At 38.3% G+C, this 22,375-nt stretch overlaps 1 protein-coding gene and 1 pseudogene across 2 annotated transcripts in view; both read right to left on the bottom strand.

Annotated features, from left to right (window-relative positions):
* The window catches only part of SUGCT (succinyl-CoA:glutarate-CoA transferase), a 719,796-nt gene that overhangs the window by 474,913 nt on the left and 222,508 nt on the right, over positions 1 to 22,375 (bottom strand). The gene's annotated exons all lie outside the window — the stretch shown is intronic.
* LOC112925832 (E3 ubiquitin-protein ligase RNF13 pseudogene) lies at positions 16,713 to 17,322 on the bottom strand (annotated as a pseudogene).

Below are 22,375 nucleotides of genomic sequence, written 5' to 3'. Positions count from 1 at the left end.
AATAAAAAATAAGATAATGATCACATAAATGCTGTGGCCACCTGAGAATCCCACTGGGGCCCTTCTGGCAAACAACAGACAATATATCTCAGAACAGTGTCATCAGGGAAGAGACAAGATGGAATATGGAACCACTGACAGTTACCCCTCACTGGTTGAGGGTTGCTTATGGAGGCATGAATCACTGGCATTTCTGTGCTAGCCTATGTGGGCTGAGTGAGGAACTGTGACATGGAGGTAAGGCCTCAGGCAGACAAGCAGAGAGACACAAATGATTGAGACAGGAAGCTGGCAGCGGCCACAATTCAGGAGAACTAGAATGAGATGCAAGCAATGCAGAGAGAGGCATCAACAGCTTCAGGTATGCAGTTACCCAGATTTCAAGCCGTCTCACCTCTGTGATCACAGGAACACCAACATTCTTCAGTCTCCTCCTGTCTCATGGATTTCTCTACAGTCTCCACGTGCCTCTTCATTCCCCTACTCCGCAGATCGTATTTCTACTTCTAACATAGATAGAATCCCCATATTAAATATAACCATTCCCTTCTGATCAGTATTATCCAAAAGACAAAAGAAATTTATGCTTGATATAATCCATCCTTTTCCCAACCAGTCTGGCTTCAGACTCCTCACGAATGATCTTCTTGAGCAAACATGAGCATTAGCTTTCAAGAGTTTCAGGAATAAAGAAGACATAGTCCCTGCTCCCCAGCTGCCCAGGAGAGGAAAGAAAAAAGGTCACAAATAACTAAAACATAAGGCAGAATGAGCTAAGTGCCATAAGAGAGGTACATACAAAGTGCTTTGGGGGCTCAATGGAGATAAATATCATATCCAGTTGGCAGGATCGGGAAGGATATGTGAATGAGGGGGCTTATGAGCTGAGCTTCGAAGGATGGATGGGATTTTGTCAGTAAAAGGTGGCTAGAGGGCTTTCTAAATATAGAGAATATTATAAGCAAAGCTCCAACCACAGAAAAATGCACACTCCTCTGAGAAACAGTCTGGTTTGGCCAAAGCATAATGTACACATCACAGAGGTGTACTGGGGGATAAAGATGGAAAAGACCACTCTGCGTGCATTTTTAACCATTTCAGTAATTTATCATCAGGGCTTTCAACTCCAGAAAGTGGCATGACATTAATGCCTCTGGTGGTAAGGTCAATCAGCAGCATATTATTTTTTAATACCAGGTTAGTTGTTCATATTTTAAAATCACTACAATATCAAACTTGTTGAAAGGAAATGTAGGAAGTCAGAGGGGGGTCATTCCCTGATGATCATATAAGGATAGCATAAAAGTTTAGGGTCTGCCATCTTTATCTCTGTTTGTCCAAATACCACTTAAAGAAAGAAGTCATGGTTACTATTTTACAAAAGAGCTGGAATGCGGTAATAAAAAAAAAAGATGAATGAACAAAATAAGTCAAGGCTTAATATTCTCTTCAACAGGTGTCCAAATCTACACATATATGTGAGTTTAAAAGGAAATTAGCCAAAGTAAATAATGTGGGGAATCAATGTTAAACACATTTGTATGCATGTGGTTTTTCTCCACATCCTGGGGGAATTAACATTTTAGTCTTGCTACAGTCCCCTTATTAATCTTACTCTTACCAGAGTCAAATGGGAAGTAAATCTACTAAAGTGTAATAGCTGAAGCTAGAAGGAAATTGTTTCTTTCTTACAGAACAAATCCTTCAGCTCGAAGACTGTTTTTTTAGACCATCCTAACAGTTGTTTTGTCAAGCCACAAATACGTAGCCTTAGGCTAACTCATAAACACACACAGTTTTATAGCATGAGTTCATCTACATCAGAATAATCAGTCTGTATTTTTCAGAGCCTCCCCATGTCTGAGTTGTGATAAAAGGTGTTTTGAGTCCCACTTAAATGTTTTTTTTTCCAATTTACCTGAAATGAGTCTTAGTAGGAAGCATTATTTGCTAAATAATTCGCTTTTTGAATCTCTGCAATGCAAAAGAGCCGAGGGTCACTTCTTTGGGTTATTAGGGTAGAGGATAATTTTGAGACATTTAATATTCTTTGGTGATTTCCACGATCTTCCTCCGATAAAGCTTGGCTAAGATGACTTCTTTTTTTTTTAAGATTTATTTTTATTTATTTATGATAGACACACACACACAGAGAGAGAGAGAGAGAGAGAGAGAGAGGCAGAGACACAGGCAGAGGGAGAAGCAGGCTCCATGCAGGGAGCCCAACGCGGGACTCGATCCCGGGACTCCAGGATAGCGCCCTGGGCCAAAGGCAGGCGCCAAACCACTGAGCCACCCAGGGATCCCCTAAGATGACTTCTTACATGCTCCTGGATGTAGTTTTCTGGAGTCTCAAAAAGTTCTTGTTAGAGGCTATTAAATAAATTCAAAGTGTTACATAAAGAAAGGCTTGTTTCTGCCTCCAAGAACCACAAAATGCCTGTTCTATAGGAAGACAGATCCTCTATATGTGCTAGAATATAAATGAAAGTCCTCATTTCATCAGAACATTAACTTTCCACTTAGAAGTTCTAAGATCTATTGCAAACTATCTGGTACTATTAAAGGTCTCTGAGACAAAAGGATGGATGAAGAAGCTCCCCTATTTTCTGAGCTGGGTGGGAATGGGAGTTGAATGGCTTGGAGCAGATGAATGATTCTCAGACTTGAATCTGCAAATAACCCACTTGAGGATCTTGTTCAAATGCAGATTATGATTCAGGACACCTGGGTTGAGGCTCCAAATTCTGCATTTCTAACTACCATCCAGGTGAGGCCAGTGTTAGTTCTGGACCACACTTTGAACAGTAAAGGGTATGAGGCAGGAATCAGCAAACTGCAGACTACGACTATACAGCCCATGAGATTTTTACATTTCTAAATGGCTGGTGGAGTTGGGAAAGTGGGTATCAAAAGAATTTTTCATAACATGTGAAAATTATATGAAATTCAGATTTCAGTGACCATAAGCAACGTTTTACTGGAACACAGCCACACTAACTTATTTGTGTATTATCTCTGGCTTCTTTTGAGCTATGACAGAGGCAAGTAGTTACAACAGGGACTGTATAAACCCATATATTCTGAACTATTTACTATGCGGCGCTTTCCAGAAAACATTTGCTGACCACTGGTCTAAAGCAGTGGTTCTCAACCCTGACCGTATTGTCATATCAACTGCAGAGTTTTAAAAAATATCGATGACCGTGTACCACCCAAAATCTATACACAAAGTCACCAAAGTCAAAGCTCAAAGCCCAGGTCAAGTACTCACTGCTTCTTTCTGCATGACAATCTGCCATGTGGTCACTAGGAACTAAGACACAATTCCTAGCACGATTCTTTGGGTTTGTTGCTGCTGTTCATTACTCCAGTACTTCAAGACTAGTAACAAAGCTTCACCACTCTCTATATCTCTCAACACATTCATTTTCAGGAATCCTCATTTGCCTCCTTCTTCCTCCACATGGCTGAAAGCAGCAAGCTGAGTTATCACCGGACTAACACACATGACCTATAAGTGATCTACAAGTACACCCACCTTCATTCCTCTCCTTCCTTCATTCAGGAAAGGAACAGCCCTGTAATCCCATACCAGGTCCCTATCTCTTTAATACAGCCCTTGGGCCTCATCTGGGGCGTGTACATTGGTCATACCTTCTCCTATATCTTTAACCTCTCCATCTCAGTGACTTCATTTCCTACAACCTAGAAACCTGCTAAATTCTATTCCCTTCCTTCTGGAAAAAAAATAATAATAGCTACATGTATACATATATTACATATATGCATGCATACACACACACACACACACACACACACACACACATTCACCTTTACCTACTACACAGTCTTCTCCCTTTATCAACCAAAATACTTGAAAGAGAACTCCTACCTTGCCATCTCAGTTGCCAGCCTAATATTTATGCCTAAAACCAATGTGCCATAATTTCTGTCAATACCACAGTACTCTGTCCTTGCAAAAGTCACCAGTTATATCTAATGTCGCATTCACAGTGAACATTTCTGAACCCTTGTAACACTGCTATACAGCACTGCACGCCTGTTTATCATTTTCCTGAAACTCTGTTTCTCTGATGCCACATACTTTTGGTTCATCATATCTCTGATTATTCTTGTTTTGGCTTCCCTTTCTTCACCCAACCCGGTACCTCAGTGGCCCATCAACAGCTCATTATTCTCACTTGTGCCATGATCTTGATCACTCTAATAGATGCACCTACCATAAATGCTTATTATTCCTAAGTCTGTCTCTACCTCAAATCCCTGCCCACAGTATCAGACTCATATAGTCATTTTTTTCTTATTAAAGATTTTATTTATGTATTTATTTGAGAGAGAGAGAAAGAGAGATCAGGAGAAAGAGGAGGGGCAGAGGGAGAAGCTGACTCCTCACTGAGCAGGGAGCCCAATGCAGGGCTCGATCCCAGGGCCCCAGAACCATGACCCGAGCTGAAGGCAGAACTGACTGAGCCACCCAGGCAGCCCTCATATAGTCAGTTTCTGTTGACTGTTACCAGTTGACTATATCAAACCCAGCATGTCCCAAACTGAACTCATTCCATCCTCTGCCTGACTCTCTTCCTATATTTTTCTGTCTTAATTGGTGACTCTACAATCCAGCCAGTTACATAGGCTGGAAATCTGGCACTTACTGTTTATCCCTTTATTTCCCTCATCACCCAGAGCTAAGAACTACTAAATACTATAAATCTGTATCTCAGTTACATCCTAAAAGGATGCCCTAGTATCACTGACCTAATCCAAAGTCTTCATCATCTTTACATAGAAGACTGAAAGTGGTCTACCTACCTCCAGTTTTGTCCACAAAAACTATCTCCTCACCCATTTAAGAATGATCTACCTAAAAGACAAACATAGCATACCAGTTATAAGCCTGAAACCTATCAGTGTCTTTCTATCATAGAAGAACATGCCTACGCTCTTCAACACAGCTTTCTCCACAATGTGGGCCTTACTTCTCTGGCATCATCCCCTGACTCATATAATATTCTCAGTATACTGCAAGTAACAGAAATAGCTTCTCCTAATTGCAGAATGTTCTACTTGATTCCTTTCTTCTCCCCCTGCCCCATACTATCCCTGTCCCCTCCAAAAACACCCTACACTCATTCACATACTTTAAGACTCAAGCCTCCCAGGTTTGATGAAGTGTATACTGCTGTATGTCCATAATAGCCTGTGCTGTGCTTTTCTGTATCACTAATATCGTAATGCAGTAGTTGAAGAAACTGGTTAATGACAGAGATCTGAATTCAAACCACCGCTCCACCATCTGTCAACATTCTTACCTGAGAAAATCACGTAACATCTTTGATTCCTCAGCTCCTTCCTGTGTACCATGGGGATAATACTTACTAGTGCTTTGTCACTAAGAATTAATGAGATAACATGCTTGGGATATAACCTGGCCCCAAGTATAAACACAACAAATTAGAATTTTAGTTATTATCAGCATTTGTTGTTGATCTTAAAGCCAGAACACAAAACTTGATGCATGTGTTCCATAGTTATTCAACAGTCTTATTTTTGCAAAGGAATCTGCAAAATATTTTTATCAAGTTTGTCCTAATAGTGGTCACAGATATCTCTTCCTTACAAAAAGAAATTATCTTGAAACATGTTAACACAATAACAAGAAGGAAAGTTTGACAATGAATTGTCAAGGAAAAGACAGGGAACCATAGTGTTTCTCATGATAAATGAACATCTCAAACATATTTTTAAGGTTCTTAATTGGTAAAAACATGAGCACTGAGAACCATGGAGAACTTTTTATAGAGAAGAAAAAAAGATCCCTTATAACTAAATCATTATGAATTATCCACACCCAAAATAATAGGAGATCCTGCTTTTATTTTACTTCAGAGCATGATGTGAAAATATAAAATGTGAAGTTCTACAAGAACATCTGCTAATTTTTAAAATGTTAAAATGTTCTGACTTGTGTTTTTCCAGTGATTTGTATTTAAATTAATTTCAATTCCAAAACCAAAATTCTCTCATTATATTATAAGCCTGTTATAATTACCCTAAGGAAAATAAAATGTAACCTATTACCAATGTGCCCACTAGCCTGCTTCATTAAATGCCTAAAATTACAGCATATTTTTCAGTAGTGTGTAAGGGGACTCAAAACAAATATATTCCAGGTGCAAACTGAGTTACTCAACAGACTGAACCATATTCATTTTTTTTTCGGTCTTAACATTGGGACAGTTCTGATTCAATTTCTACTTCATTTTTTTCTATTTTCAATTGAAGAGTGTGTGCAGGCATGTAGAAAACTGTTGGGGGCTTTTATAACACAGTGGGCCCAAGCCACTCTCCACCTCCCAGATGCAAAGAGGATGTTTCCTGTTGTACTGGTAACCAGTGTCAACTCATGCAAAGTCTGTGTTTCCTTGGGCAAGGAAAAAAACTCTTGAAGTCCCATACCCTTGTCTGTGAAATGGGGATAATAATAATATCTATCTCAGGAAGGCTTAGGGAGCATAAATGAGAACGCACAAGGATCTAGAGTCCTTAGCACAGTGCCAGGACACATGAGAGTGATCCCCCCTTACACAGCACTTAGTGACTGCCAGGCAGTGTTCTGGGTACTTTACATACATTAGTTCCTTTAAGCTATAGCAGCCCCATGGGGTAGGTACTATTATCATCCTCCTTTAATGGATGACAAACCATCCATAAAGCACAGTTCTGATTATTTCACAGGACAACAGTACCAGATAAATGGGATTAGCACTAAATACTCCAAAGGGTTCGGCAAGGAATATAAATCCTAATGCCCTAAGGCATCCATTGCATGGAACAAATTAACTTCTCTCCTATCAAACTAGAAAGTACCATCCACAGGAGACTTGTGACTAATAGCAGCTCAAATAGTTTTCTGCTTTCTGTTGTTCAGTTGAAAAACTCTGCAATAGAAAAAAGTACATACGCCTTCAACCCTATCCAATTATCCTCTGTCTTTGCCTCAGCCCAACGGATAGCCATGGTCTTACTCACCATTTACAGAGCTCTGATTCCCTGTGGCAAAGAAACCAGACCAGAGAGGTAGGTCAGGATATCTGTTTTGGAGGCATGTGATATAAAAAATTTATACTTGGGTATGTGGTGGGATAATTCAGCTTTTTGGTTTTACTGCTGTTGAATGATGCAAAAGAGTGAAGCAACGTTTAGTACTTTGCATTTTTTATTTGGCCTTCTGATAATACTCCTACCTTCTAAGAATGGATGGCCAGGCTTTCTGCACTCCTTGCCACAGTGTGAGCTGCAGGGCAGGAGTAGCCCGAAGAGAACCTCCTTCCCTTGCCAGAGTTTTCCAAAAGTCTTGTGCTATGGAAACAACAACAACAACAAAGCTAATACACTCTGTGTGAGAGTGACAGATAAAGGTGGGGACAGGTGTGGCACAAGAGCAAGAGGAATAAAAATATTGTCCCAAGCTTAATGAAGAGTTGGAAGTCTCGGATCTTTAGTAAAGGAGTCTACAGCTTCCCCCATTCAGGCTTCTAGGAAAGAGGTTGGGCCTCCATAGGAAATGACACCAAAGTGGCCACACAAGATTCCATTCAGAGCACCAGAACCCACTAGGTCCCCACGTGCTGGGTGACATAGTAGCCACAACACCATCAAATCCCAAGGGATTGGCTAGGGAGGTACATCAGGGGATCTGGAAAGGGGAGGACAACTTTTGTTGTCAAAATGAGTGAGGGTCGTGGATGCCAAAAATATCCTACAGTGTGCACAGGACAAAATGCCAGTGTACCCTGTTGAGAGAAACTGGTGGACAATGGGTATCAAAGTGGAAACTAATTTGGACTAAAAGGCCAAGGATCACCCTTGAACACTGTTCTGTGCAACACCCTCAGGATCGAGACCCCATAACTCTGTGAGGGAGGGACTCTTTAGCTCTTTGACTTAAACTGAATTCCCTCCAAGCTAGTGGGATGGGAGTTCAGAGTTGGATTCAGGTTTACTTAAAAGAAATAAGTAACATAGCATTTCTTACACACTGGAGCTTACTGAGAGAATTGATATGTCCTATAGCTACTTCATTTTTAAGAGTATAAATGTCAAGGCCTTTCTGGAAGCATGGTCAGCTTTCGTCCTATCTTCTGAACATTTCTTTTGTGCTATATTTGGTACTGTAACAGTTCTGAAAATGGCTTTCCAGATTGCATCTATGTCCAAACACAATGAAGAGGGAACCAAGCCATGTTCCTGTCCCTAAGAGAACACCCCATATTTCTTTATTCTGAATTTCTTATGAAAATGGCAGCAGTGACTATATTTTTAAAGTTTTATTTTTAAGCTATTTTATTTATAATCAATAAAATCTGGTTAAGCATCTGTATACGCATCCATCCCACCTAACAATTGTTACATGTCACAAGAAGATTGGCAAGAAAGGACTTGGGCAATGCTTTATAAAGTGACACAAATTATTAGTTTCATAAGAAATGTCCACCCATCACCTTAAAAGCTGTAAATAGCCACATGCATTTTTTTAAAAAATAGGATTAGAAAAAGACAAGAAGCATTTTCAACTTCCGTAGAAAACTAAATTTGAGGAAAGGAATAAAACACTATTGATGTAGCATCTTCTCTAAAAGTGAAAAAAAATACTATATGGTACAATTAATTTTCATACCTTCACTACAAAAAGAAGGAGGGGGCAACACAATCCCTTTGGCATCTGGGAGAAGCAGCAAAAGTTCAGAATGCCCAAGAGCAGTCATCAGTGGAGATGGCATCCAAATACTACATGCAGGTGAAGGCACTAGTTAGATACCAATCGCTTACAAGCACTGCATCTTTTTAAAAAGATGTCGCTCATGAACATTTCATATATACAAGGCAGCATGCTTCAAATACTCATCTCACTGAAGTCTGACTAAGAGGTACATATAATTTTCCCCATTTTACAGCTGAAGAAACTGAGGGCAGTGACATTAATTTGCTTATACCAAGTCACCCAGCAACTAAGTACTGACTGAGATCCAGCCAGGGCAGTTGGACTCCAAGGCCATGCTCCCACCTAAGAGTCCTCCTTCTTTCTTTACCCCTCACAGAGTGAAGAAAGTTCATGCATCTCAGAATTAATATGGATTTTTTTCCCTAGTGGCCATCAAAGACTCTAGCACTGACAACTAAAATATGACCTTAGAGGTCTATTTTCAATTTCCCTAAAATGTTACTGATCATTGAAAAGAGCCCTGGCTTTATCTCCTATACTTTCCAGTACCCTTCCCCAATCATTAACTCTAATAACACCATTTAAACTTCCAGACACAAGACCCTTGAGGACAGGAAAAGTATCCATCATTGTCTACCGCTACTCTCAACACCTAATCACAGTGTCTGGCACATAGTAGGCTCTCAATCCACCTTTGGTGGATGAATAATTGAAGGATCCAGGGCAGCCTTGTGAGCTAAAGGAAGCATGGTATAGTGGTAACACCTGTTTAATAGGGCTCCATTGACAACTGCTGGATCGAGATTGACTTATAGAGAACCAGTGGTCCAAAGAGACAAAATGAGAGCAGAGATGAACAACTGAAACTCCACTGAACTGTCAAAGCCTTTGAAAACTCTTCACAGGAGAACTAATGGCTATCTCCCGAACCTAGGCATGACGCTCCCATACCTGGTTTTCTCCATGTTTCCCACATCATACTTACTTCCATTCTTAAATTGCATGTATTCATCTTTGTATCCCCAGCACCCCTTAATGCACCTTCAATCTTTCTTTTTCTTCTACCAGTGCCCTTAGCATTGACTACAGTTATGATTAGTTTAGAACCCTTTTTAATATGGCCCTCCTTAATTTAGTGTTTATCCACAATCAAGCCTCAACTCATGTTCTAAATTTATTTTCCACTATCTCTCCCTTGACCCATTTTAGCATCATCTAAAGAGAACTACCTGCTGATGTCCTGACAATCTTCTTTGCTCATGCAGTTCATTTTGCATCAAATGCCCTTTATTTTCATGCTTGAGCCCAGCTCAATTATCATTCCCTCCAGGAAGCCTTCACAAACTCATTCCAAATGGACGTAATTCTTTCCTCATCTCAATTCCCATATTTTATATATATATTTTCTGTTGACATATATCACTTTACTCCATAAATTCAGATATTGTTTTATATTCCCTACTAGATGAGAAGTTCCCTCAAGGCAAATGCCACATATTATTCACTTCTGTATCTTTCACAGCAAGCAGCACAGAGTCTTCCACACAGTGGTGCTTTATAAGTTGAGTAAATAAATGAATGAACAAGAAGTTAAGTGCATCTTTGTTCTGTTAGTCTTATGTCTTGAACCTGGCTTAATAGAAAGGGCATTAATCATAAATCATAAATCCTAGTTCAATTTTTCTCTGAAGTAGCCATGAATCTTGCCTAACCTCCATGGGTTCTAGTTTCCTTGTCTGAAAAAGGACATGAACTAGGGCTGCTCTCTCAGGCCAATCCTAACGTGTCAATATATTATATAGTACAAAATATGTAAAAAATTCCAAGCAGAGGAAATACGATTCTCCTTACCCTTGGCCTAGTAACTCTCAGTGTTTTTTCAGAGCTCAACTCATCATCACTTTCACAGAGAAATTTCCCTGATGACCATGACTACATCAAATCTCTCTACATAATGTTCTCACAGCATTATAAATCTCCACTTTGCAGGACTTAAGATACTGATGATTTTTATTCATTTCTGTATTATTTAATTAAAGTCTATCCCCATTTATCCCCTCTATACTCATTAAAATGAATAAATGAGTGTAATCTGTCTTAGAATATGACATCTTACAAAGCAGAAGTATTGTTTTCAGTAGTTTTCTTTGTAACTTATATAACCATGTATATTTCAGCACTTAAATGCTCTCCAAAGATAATGGACAAAAGCAAGCTGACACAACTTCAAAGAGTTAATGTAGTTTTCAAAGCATCTAATTTGACATTTCATTAAAGATTATATATTCAAAGAATGTGGTCTCAGACATTTCTAAGCATGAGATCTAAATTAAATTCTCTTTTGTTTTACTTCAGCTTTTTGCTATCTTTCTGTGTATTTTTCTCTATTTAAAATATATCTATAAACAACTCATTACATGTGTTTTCTCAGATCATTAGTTAAATAAAATCATCAATTTAGAGATTCTATATGTGATACAGAAAGTAAACCTGAACCCCCTCTTATGAACAGAGAAAAAAACAAAAATGTTTCTTTGTAAATAGCTACAATTTAATATTTGATTTTCAAATCAAAATATAAAAATTAAACATATTTAATTAGTAAATGAAATATCAGTGAAATCATCTTTTATAAATGCAAATCTTTTATGTGAATAATAAGGAAAGAGTACAACTTGTCATAAGGATACAGCTAATCAAAGCAGTAGGAAATAAACTTTGATATGCTTAACTTGATATAAACATTTGAAACTTAATGGTTTCTTTATCTCATGGATATATTTGAATTAACACAAACATAGTAGATTTAATAAGCTGTAACACTTTATTCCTCACCAGGCCCATGTAAGCCATTATCGTTAGCATTATAATTATGAGTTAAAGGTATGATCTTTAGACATAAAGCCAAAGCTTTGTATCTTTTTTTCACGTGCTCCTTTCTACACACTTGGGGAGTATTCTTTTCCATAAAAAGGAGAAATTGACTGAAACTAGTAACCCATGACCTCTTCCTATCCAATAAAATGGAAGTGGAAGTTCCAAATCCTTGAGAGTGATGTTCTCTCAAGAGACAATATAAGATGAGCTAAGCTTACTTCCTTCCACCTTAAAATAGCTCTTCACTTTTTAAATCATAAATATATGAAGAGTATAAACATGTGAAGAGTAAGCCTACAAGAAATAAAATTCTATTTGTGACAACATAATTCTGAGAGTTGCTAGATTATGCAAGGTCCTGAAAAACATATTCAGTCTATCAGATAAAGTCACATTCCCATTAAAACTCTTGAAACAGGCTACCCAGGGACATACGAAAATAAATACATAATAGAGCAGGGCTTATATTTTCAAACATCTTAGATGTTTTCTGAAAAATAATCACACCACTATTAAATAAGAATCCCTGTCTTAATTACCAGACTCAAGAAACGTCTAGGGTTATACAGACCAGCATTTCGCCCTTGATGGCATGAACTATATTTACTCCAGGTCTGTATAAATCAGCAGCACTTGCATGATATGTTGCATGAATAAGTTCATCAACTAAAATAACTGTCCAGGGGCACCTGGCTGCCTCAGTCAGTTAAGTGACCAACTCTTGGTTTCAGCCCAAGTCAGGATCTCAGGATCCTGAGATGTGGAGCCCTGTCCACAGGCTCCTTGCTCAGCGGAGGGTCTACTTCTCTCCTTCTCACACTGCCTCTGCCTCTGCTCTGCCCCACTCATATGCATGCTCGTTCTCTCTTTCTAAAATGAATGAGTAAATCTTTAAAAAATAAATAAAATAACTGTCCAAAGAAAAAAGTATAAAATAAATATAAGCACAAATGATTGACATTAAAAAAAAGACCACTCATTATCTTGTTCCTTAACCAAAACCATTCTTCCAGATGTTATGTAGTTATCTGGCTTGATGGAATTTTTGTATGTCTGTGATTTTTTAATAATTAGGATATCTGGTACAGTGAGAGAGACAGGGGAATGACATATTATGGACTTGCCAATATAATCCTTAATGTATTGAGTTTCATTACATCCACACTAGCACAACACCATTGGGTCTAGGGTATCTCCTGAGATATGGGAATAACCTCATCACACTGATTTAGAAATTACTGAATTTCATAATTTTTTCTGAACAAACTTGGGGGTTTCTTGTGGGGAGGGGGTTGTTTGTTTTGTTTTTTACAAAAGCAAAACTGGTAATGCTTTGTAGATGTTTTCTTAAAGAATTGGAGTTTAAAAGAACATGAACTTTGTTAAGATGACATTCACATTTTGATACTTTAGCCATGTGAACAAAAGAAAACATACTGTAAGACTTGGGCAAACAAACAAAAGTAATACAACTGCCTTATAACATTCCTGCAGAAGTGAACTAAAAATACAATGTATACATTATCAAAAGTTTCCCATTACTACTATTACTACTACTATTATTATTTCTATTATTTCTGTATTATATCCAGCCACATTCAGGGTCATACAGACATGCAGCATAATACTATTAATTTTAAGAATGAAGTTGACTCTTAAAGAATCAAATGACTTGAATTTAAAGAGATAAAACAAAATGGATTCTGTCTCTCATTTTTTTCAACATGTTCCACTATTGTCCTCCTATTGAGAAGAAATATTAAGACATCCTACACGGACATGGCATTGCCTCATTAGCACAAACTAGATGTGACTGGCAGTAAGCAACTGGCCTTGTAAACTACAACCAGAAAGGGCCACACACTTACTTTTTAAAACCAAAATTTCCACTTGACATTTACTATTTGGTTTAAAAATTTTTTAAGATTTTATTTATTTTTCATGAGACACAGAGAGGCAGAGACACAGGCAGAGGGAGAAGCAGGCTCCCTGCGGAGAGCTTGATGCAGAACTCGATCTCAGGACCACAGGATCATGACCTGAGCCAAAGGTAGTCACTCAACCACTGAGCCACCCAGATGCCCCTACTATTAACTTCAAAGTAAATAATTCTGCATCCTTTCAGAAAATAAGTACAAAGAAGAAACTGAATCACTGAACCTCTACCCCCAAAACCTAACAATAAATACAAAAAGGAAAAAGAATGTGAGTCAGTCAAATGGAGGATGACAGCAGCCACACTACAAATTTTGATAAGTGCCATCAGAGACAACAGTCTGAAGATTTATGATATCAACCTTCAGCTCCCTTCATTATTGTCAAGAAGCATTGTGGAGACGAGAAACTGAATCGAGAAAGTTCTGAAAATTCTTACTGATATCCCCCAATTAGGAATGAAGTAGAATCTAGGGGTTGAGATGCAACCCAAAGCAAAAGCCAGTAGGAATAGGAGGAGGGAAAAAAAAAACATAAATACAACAAGCTGTGACTCAAAGGATGTGCCATTTTGCTGGTCACTATTTAGGTGGCAAGCTGCATACTCTCCATCACCTCAAAGAAGAAATAGGGGTTTATTTAAAAAGAAATCATGCTAAAACTATATAGTGAAGTCATGAGGCAAAACTATTGTGAAGTTCCCTCCCCTCCATCCTTCAAAACACTTTACCGGGGCAGCCTGGGGGGCTCAGCGGTTTAGCAGCGCCTTCAGCCCAGGGTGTGATGTTGGAGACCTGGGATCAAGTCCCACGTCAGGCTCCCTGGATGGAATGGAGCCTGCTTCTCCCTCTGCCTCTGCCTTTGTCTGTGCCTCTGTGTCTCTCATGAATAGATAAATAAAATATTTAAAATAAATAAATAAATAAATAAATAAATAAATAAATAAATAAAAACACTTTACCCAAAAGCCACATGTTGAAGTGACATCAAAAAAAAAAAAAAAAAAAAAAAGACCCTCAAAATCCTCTCCAGCACATAACAATAAAATCATTGGCAAAAATAGTCAATAACAACTTTTGCAGAACTCTGAAAATTGACTGAAGGCTTGCAGTAATCCAGAGAGCATTTATTTCAGAAAAACAGCTGAATCATAGTAAGAACAATGAGCTTAATGGCATTTTAACTCCACCTGTTCTCATCCCTGGGTTTCCAGCTACACAGCAGCCTTGAAAATCAGTAGTCTGCAATCTCAGTGAAAAGCAGCAGGCTGGCAGCCACTAGAGGATACAGAATGGGGTTGGAACTTTCAAAGCCTCATTAACACAAAATGATCAGTGTTTGACCTATCTGCAAGACCCCATTTGGAAGGGTTCTTTTTTTACTAAGGCTTTTTTTTTTTATTCCAGTATAGTTAATATACAGTGTTATATTGGTTTCAGGTGTACAAGATAGTGATTCAACAACTGTATACATTGCTCGGTGCTCCTCACGACAAGTGTACCCTTCCTGAAAGGCTTCTTTTTACCTGACCTGGCTCAGAGTTCTCTCAGTGTGAACAGCCTTGTCTCTGGGGGCATTTGTTAATTGTCAACATCACTGCTGATGGAGGCAATGGGTAACACTTGGGGTAAACAGAAGACTAAGCAAAAAGCTTACTTATCAAGGGAAATCTGGGGAATGAAATGCCCATAAGGAGCTTTGAAAAGGTGCCAAAATATTCCTGGAAATCTAAAAGGCCCATGCACATGTATGGGGCTGTTTGCTTGTTCAGGGCTGTGCACGTGCTCAGAAATAGCTGAGAAGACCCTCGTTCTCAGCAGCTGTGACTGACCTTGAAGCTCTGTGCAAGTAGGAAGTGGAGAGGAAGGCAGAGTTGTCAACTGCCTGGCTGAGTGTAAAAGACACAGGTCCCAGCACACACATACACCCTCAACAGAAACTTGGAAGACTTACTGCTTCCGGGCATTTATGCAGATCTCTGTCCAACCATTAATTGATCACCAGTCTCTTCTCAACAGAGCAGACTTCAATGGTCACACACAACAAAGAATACAGACTTTACAGATTTAGTTCAGAAAAATCATTAGGCAAATAGCAACAACAAATCCCGAGGAAGGAGAAGGAGCTGATTGCCAGAGTTGCCACATAATTTTTTTCAAGTCCTCATACTATTCTTTATTTACATGTTTTTTAAGATTTTATTTAGTTATTCATGACAGACACACACAGACAGGCGGAGACACAGGCAGAGGGAGAAGCAGGCTCCATGCAGGGAGCCCAATGTAGGACTCAATCCCGGGACTCTGGGATCAAGCCCTGAGCCAGAAGCAGACGCTCAACCGCTGAGCCACCCAGGAGTCCTAATTTACATTTTTTAAAGATTTATTTATTTATTTATGAGAGAGAGAGAGAGAGAGGCAGAGACACAGGAGGAGGGAGAAGCAGGCTCCATGCCGGGAGCCTGACGTGAGACTCGATCCCGGGACTCTAGGATCGCACCCTTGACCAAAGGCAGGTGCTAAACCACTGAGCCACCCAGGGATCCCCCTAATTTACATTTTAACATGAAAAATTTCAAATACAGAAAAGAGCTGAAGAAATTTTATAATACCCATATATCCATACCTAGATCTACAATTAACATTATACTGCATTTTTATCACCTACCTATCCATCCCTCTATCTACCCATCAGAACACCTCTTTTTCCCTTCATTTTTTACAGTGCATCTCAAAGTAAGTTGCAGATAGTCAGTATATGGCCCCCTCAAATACTCTAGCATATGTATCATTGCTTAGAATTTAATATTTTTTACAGTTTTTTCCCCTTAGGTAAAATTTCTATACAATAAAATGCACAAAATTTTACACAGAAATTTGTGCAACTTCTCTCAAGATACATAATATGACTTACCCCAAAAAAGTTCCCTCATACTCTTCTCAGTAAATCCCTCACCCTGTCCTATCCCAGCCCCCGCAGAAGCAATCACTGTTCTGATTTTCCTACCTAGATCATCTTCACCTTTTCCAGACACAACAAATAAATCCAATAAATAGATTCATATATACTTCTTTATGTAAGGCTCCTCTCATTCAATACAATGATTTTTAGAACCATCCATACTATTTTCTAAAATATATTTAACATTAATTACCTACTTCATGAAAAGGACAATCAAGACAAGGCAGATACACACTGCGATTAAAAGGGGATTTAGGTAGTAAATGTCCAGAGACACACTGAATTCTAGAACTAAGATGATGTGGCCCGTTTTTTCAATGTGAATTCATCTTTCAGGGCATTAGCTGAGAACTCCCCCATAAAACACATAGAATGTCCACTTTATTTAGCACATTAAAGTCGCCGGGTGCCACGCTATTGAGGTCATCAGAATTGTGAACTATGGCGGCTTTGTATCCTGCTCTTGGTGCTTTTAAAACCTCTATATCAAAATTACACAAAAGTCTTCTAATTAACACAATGAAAGTGCCAGATGAATCGTCTTTCAGTGGTGGAGGTCCTATGGGTTCATAGGCATTCTCTGGTTTTGAGTTAATCAAAAAACCCCTTAAACTTTCAGCTGGAAGTCTATAACCAAATCTTGCTGGAAGGTCATCAAATGTCTGAGATGCACTTTTAAAATTACATGCTAAAATGCCTGATTCTACAGGTAGTAGGTTTAAGAATACAAAGAGCTGGACAGTCAAGATGTATATTTGTGTGGCCGACAGCATGAGCATGAGCATCACTACGAAGAGCAGCATCTTACTGTAAAATCACCAGACTGGCTGATGGAGCAAGGATAAACCTCATCCCTTCTGCATGGTGTCCAGGCTGAGATCCAGATGGGAAGGATGGAGACCCACTAATGCCTTAGATAGAGTCCTGGTTGCATTATTAGATATGCAAGCAGACTGAAGGCTAAAAGCAAGTACCTAGTCACCCAGCAGGAAGCCATGCCGACATCAGCACTCTGGGCCTGACATGAGTCATCTCCAGGACTCAGCAAAAGTCAAACCCATGACATAATATTATATTAAATGTGCAATTTTCAACAAAAAACAAAAAGGTACAAAATATGCAAAGAAACAAAATTTATGGCCATTAACAGGGAAAAGAGCAGTCTACAGAAACTGTTCCTGAGGACAACCAGACATTGGACTTACCTGACAGACTTTATTAGTTTCCCAAGTCTGCCATAACACATTATCATGAACCTGGTGGGTTTAAACAATGTAAATTTATTCTCATATAGTTCTGGAGCTCAGAAGCTGGAAATCTGAGGTGCTGGCATTCCCTCTAGAATCTCTAGGGAAGATTCCTTTCCTGGTCTCTTCCACCTTCTGATGAGTGCCAGCATTCCTTGGCTTGAGGCTATCTTACTCTAATCCCTCCATCTTCACATTGCTTTCTCCTATTTTGTGTATCTCAAAACTTTCCCTCCCTATCTCTTAGAAAGATGCCTGTGATTACATTTAGAGCCAACCCAGATAACCCATGATAATCTCCACTTTCCAAGATCCTTAAGTTAATCACATATTTTTCCATAAATTACTCCTCTACCATGTAAGGCAGACTACGAGGATTAGGACATGAAATACATCATGGAAGCCACCACTCAGCCCACTACAAAAATTTTAAATCAGCTACATAAAATATCTTCAAGGAATGAAATGAAACCATGTGTTGTGAACTAAAGCATATGGGCAATGTCTCACCAAATAAAGAATATCAATAAATAAGGTGAAATTATAAAAAGAACCAAGCAGAAATTCTGGAGTTGAAAAGTACAATAATATAAATTAAAAATGCACTTAGAGGAGCTCACTAGCAGATTTGAGCTGATAGAAGAAAGTGGAGTTGAAGATAGGTCAATTCAGATTACCCAATCTGAGTAACAGAAAAAGAAAAGAATGAAAAAAAAATTTTAAAAACCCTCAGAGGCCTGTGGAACACAATCAAGTGTACCAATACAGGTATAATGGGAATCAAAAAGGAAAAGGAGGGGGAAGAGAGAGAGAAGAGAGAAAGAAAAGGAGATGAAGAAGAGATAAAAAGAGATGATGAAAACAAGACAGATTTAAAGAATAGCCAAAAATATCCTATATTTGATGAAAATGTTTTAAAAAACCCACCTACACAGCCAAGAAGAGCTGTGAACTACAAGTTGGATAAATCAAGCGTTCCACACCTAGACACATCATGATGAAACAATCAAAAGATAAAGACAGAGAATCTTGAATGTAGTAAGAGAGACAAGACTGATCACATGAAGAGATCCTAAGTAAGATTAACAGCTGGTTTCTCCTAAGAAACCATGGGGGCCAGAAGTTAGTGGGATGACCTGTGTGAAGTGCCAAAAGAAAGTAAAATGTCAACCCCAAGAATCTTACGTTGGGCAAAACTATCCTTCAAATATTAAAGACAACTTAAGATAAAAAATGAGAAAATTCATTGGAAGCAAACTTGCCCACCGAAAAGCCTAAAGAGTTCTCCAAACTGAAATGACAGAACATTAGGCAGTAATTCAAAATCATATAAAGAAACAAGGAATACTGGGACACCTGGGTGGCTTAGCAGTTGAGCTCCTGCCTTTGGCCTAGGGCATGATCCTGGAGTCCCAGAATCGAGTCCCACATCAGGCTCCTTGTATGGAACCTACTTCTCCCTCTGCTTGTGTCTCTGCCTCTCTCTCTCTCTCTCTCTCTCTCTCTCTCTCTTTCTGTGTGTGTGTCTCATGATAAACAAAATTTTTAAAAAAATAAACAAAATAAAAAAAATTAACAAGGAATACCAGTAAGTCAACTACATAAGCAAATATAAAAGGCGGTATAAATGTATCTTCATTTGTAACTCGTTTTTTCTCCTCCTGGTGTAAAAGGCGTCTGGATACATAAAGCGATAATCATAAGCCCATGTTAATGGATATATAATTATATGCATAAAATTTGTATGAAAAACACAGCAAAATGAAGAGAAAATGGAGCTGTAGAAACAAAGTTTTATATAATATTAAAATGAAGTGACTATAAATATATGAACCAGATTTTTTAAAGATTTTAAATATTTATTTGAGACAGAGAGAGAATGCATGTGCAAGCTGGGGGAGGGGCAGAGAGAGAGGGACAAGCAGACTCTGCACTAAACATAGAACCCTACAGGGGGCTTGATCCCACGACCCTGAGATCATAACTCAAGACAAAACCAAGAGTCAATTGCCTAACTGGCTGAGCCACCACGGACCCCCTAAGCAAGATTTTACTGGTTCACATTAAAAAATATCCAAGGTATATTAAATGAAAATTGCAAATAGCAGAACGCTATTTCTATTATAATCAAAATGGTTTAGATAACACTTAGCTAGTTAACTATCTAGAAAAATAAATAAAACCAATGACAAATACCATATAACATTTCTAGAAATACATGTAAGAATGTATTAATAGTGATCAACTGAAAATGAAATTGGGGGAAGGAAAAGTTTTACTTTCGCTTTACACCCTTTTCTATCATTTAAACTTTCTACCCACAAAATTTATTATATAATTTTTTAAAGAATTAGTCAACATTCTACTTTAGCAGTATGAATCTTTCATCATATATATATATATATTTCATCATATATATCATGCATATATAGATCCCCTGTTGCTATTATACATTAAATTCCTGTTACAATACACACTGGAGAAACATCTTACACATCCTCCATCTGACATGGGAATCTGGTACATTCTCTTATCAATAACCATGTATTTTTTCCAATTATATTCCAACTGTTTATTCATTTGCAAATACTTATGTGAGGATCCATTCTGTTCTGGAACTAGATTCTGAATCATAACCCCCATCCTTACAAAATTTACATTCTCTGAGGATACCATGGAGTACATTACTCTGAGAGTATGGTACTACAAATATGTAAGTAGATAAAATAATTATAAATTAATTAATGCTGTGGTGAAAATTAACAAAACATAAAGACAGGAACAAAGGTGGAAGGAACTCAGTTTTTAGATAGGGCTTAGATTGGAAGATAGAAACTTACTTTTTAGATAGGTCAGAGATAATCTCTCAAAGAAGGGATAGTTGTGCTAATAGGTAAAGAACTTAAAGGATAAAAACAAATCAGCTCCATCTGCTCCACTGAAGAAGAATATTACATGCAGGAAATAAAGCACATGCAAAGGCCCTGAGGTGGAAAAGAAGCCCATGATTTCAAAATCCAAATATAGATATAAATACAGATATACATAGGTAATTTCTCATAACCTTATTTCTCCTCTAAAGACTCAAAAGTTCTTCAGAAGAAAAGAAGCAACAAGCTCCCACAAAGTATCCAAACAAAAGGACTTGTCTTAATTAGGTATTCCAGGAACAATCTTAGACATATGCAAAAAAAGCCAAACCAAACAAACAAAAAAAAACCCTGATTATATCTTCTCCTGACCCTTGAAAAATTTATCAATAAAACAACATGCTTCCAGCGTCCCATTAAAGTGTACTAGTAACATCAGCCAATGTTCAGAGCAATCCTCAGGACCTTACCTCACTTTACCATCTTTCCTTTTCCAAGCTCAGAAGACAGCTTTGTGACCCTGTCTCCATTAGTGCTGTCCCAAGAAATTGGACCTATCTCAATTAAGCTTGAAATTTCAGGACCTCCCTTCCAAAAACGCAGCCTCATAGATTACAATATAATTCCTACTCACTAAAGGCTGCGGCCAACTTATCCAACCTAGATTTCACGGAAGAAGTGGGGCAGTTGGGGGATGTAGAGGGACAAATAGTATCTATAATCTGGTCCTTAACAACTTTCTACCAAAGTCCCCTGGATAAAAACCCAAGCTCGAGGCCAAATGAAATTGGTCTCTATGATCCCCCTCACATTTTCCTCCATGTTCTTGTTCATGGATTCATTCAACTCAGGACTGTGTATTCAAAGAATCCAGTTAAAGGACCACTCATGCAGTTTGTGACATTCCTTAGTTCCACATGTCTAGATTTTGCCCTTCCTATAAGGCTGTCAGGCATAGCCTCTCCCATAAAATGTGTGCTGATTCCCTTAATATGGACTAATACTTTGCCTCTCTCTCCACTTGATAGAAAGAAAAAGTAAAGAATATGAAGCCAGAAGACTTGAATTAATAAACTCACTTGCTCGGGATGCCTGAGTGGCTCAGCGGTTAAGCATCTGCCTTCAGCCCAGGGAGTGATCCTGGAGTCCCAGGTTCAAGTCCCACATCAGGCTCCCTGTATGGAGACTGCTTCATCCTCTGCCTATGTCTCTGCCTCTCTCAGGAATAAGTAAATAAATCTTTAAAAAAAAATAAACTCACTTGCTCACCTATAATTTAAGGCAATTATCTCTGACCCTCAATTTCCTCATGTGCAAAATAAGGTAACAACCCCCACCTCAGATGATCACTTTGAAGGTTGAATCAGAAAATACATCCAAAAAAAAAAAAAAGAAAGAAAGAAAAGGAAAGGAAAGGAAAGAAAAAAAAGAAAAGAAAAGAAAAGAAAAGAAAAGAAAAGAAAAGAAAAGAAAAGAAAAGAAAAAAAAAATACATCTAAAAATCACCATATAAACATTAATTCAAACTGTCATTGCTGACTTTCTTCATTCTCAGGCCAGAAATAGCTTTTGTTCAGGGCTAGATTAATATCCTTCTTTATCCCTCTCTCCTGAATCTTTCCCTGTATAAATACTTGCCCTACAAAGTACTCGACACATTTTATTAATGCTTTGTCTTATGGTTTATACAGTAGCTCCGTTCATCTCTAATGTAACTCAGATGCTTTACTAAGAACTTC

This window comes from Vulpes vulpes, chromosome 5 (assembly GCF_048418805.1).
Source record: "Vulpes vulpes isolate BD-2025 chromosome 5, VulVul3, whole genome shotgun sequence".
In the NCBI taxonomy this organism is placed as follows: Eukaryota; Metazoa; Chordata; class Mammalia; order Carnivora; family Canidae; genus Vulpes; species Vulpes vulpes.
The sequence above is the reverse complement of the archived record's forward strand: the minus strand, read 5'-3'. Positions and strand labels throughout refer to the sequence as shown.